Below are 1,201 nucleotides of genomic sequence, written 5' to 3'. Positions count from 1 at the left end.
GAATAAAGAACCTACTCACCCATGGTGAGTTTTACAATCAAGTTTATAAAAAGATAAAGAGAAGACATAAGAAGAAAATAGAGTGAAAGAACCCAGAAAGAGAGTTGCAGCCTTGGACTTTTGGAACTTCAGCTAAAAATCCCTTAGAGAAATCTTGCAGATCTTGTTTTCTCCCTTGCCTCCCTTGAGGTTGATGTGCATCCTTGAATGTAAATCGGCCCCCTTGAATGTAAATTCTGTTCTTGGATGTAAATTCTCTCCTCCCCCTCAATTCTTGACTTGTTCTATTTATATCTGGTGTAAAAACCCTAATTTCATAGTCCTAGAAGCATTAGGAGTCCATCTGGGTCGAGTTGGAGCGAAGAAAAGTCACATCAGAATTGTTAGCAGGGGACTTTACATGGGCCGTGTAGTGATACATGCCCAGTGTAAATTTCTACCACTTCATTTTTCACGTTTTCTTCAGTCTAGAGAGTTACAAGGGGTCCAGAAAGTTACACGGGGCTAGTTACACGGCCCGTGTACTGCTTCTGGCCCTCTATTCTTAACGTTTTGACCTCCAGATCTCTTCCAAATTCATCTTTGATTCTAGAATCACATAAAAACACCTGATAAAATATAAAAATCAATGAATTGAGTCGGATTAATATGCTTTCTAAAATAATAATGAAACATATAAAAATAAACATAAAAGAATACTAAATGCTAACAAAATGCAATGGATGTTAACCTTAAATGTCTATATAATTTGATGCAATCAGGAGTCAATCTTCTATGCCATGGTGCGGGCATTTTCTCTGTAGGTCCTTATATCTCTCCCATGCATCATAGAGTGATTCACCTTCCCTTTGCCTAAAGGTGTTGAGTTCAACTCTCAACTTTGCAGTCTTTGCAGGTGGGAAGTACCTTACTAGAAAAGCTTGTGAGAGGTCCTCCCATGTGGTGAATGTTCCAGCTGGTTGAGAAAGTAACCACTTCTTTGCTCTATCTCGAAGGGAAAATGAAAATACTCTAAGTCTTATGGCTTGATCAGAGACCCCATTCATCTTGAATATGTCACAAAGGGCAAGAAAGCACTGGAGGTGGTAGTGTAGATCTTCTGTTGGTGAACCCCCAAATTGAGTCTGTTGGATCATCTGGAGCCATGTCGGTTTTAGTTCAAAATTGTTGGCATCCACTGTGGGTCTTGTAACACTAGGTT

At 39.5% G+C, this 1,201-nt stretch overlaps 1 non-coding gene across 1 annotated transcript; it reads left to right on the top strand.

Annotated features, from left to right (window-relative positions):
- The first annotated feature begins 774 nt into the window (after positions 1-774).
- On the top strand, positions 775-881 carry LOC131178152 (small nucleolar RNA R71). Its single transcript, XR_009147283.1, has one exon. It is a non-coding gene; the product is annotated as a small nucleolar RNA R71 (small nucleolar RNA).
- The last annotated feature ends 320 nt before the right edge of the window (positions 882-1,201 follow it).

The sequence above is a fragment of the Hevea brasiliensis genome, chromosome 2, assembly GCF_030052815.1.
Source record: "Hevea brasiliensis isolate MT/VB/25A 57/8 chromosome 2, ASM3005281v1, whole genome shotgun sequence".
In the NCBI taxonomy this organism is placed as follows: domain Eukaryota; kingdom Viridiplantae; phylum Streptophyta; class Magnoliopsida; order Malpighiales; family Euphorbiaceae; genus Hevea; species Hevea brasiliensis.
Note: the sequence above shows the minus strand (reverse complement) of the source record. Positions and strands in the feature narration are given on the sequence as shown.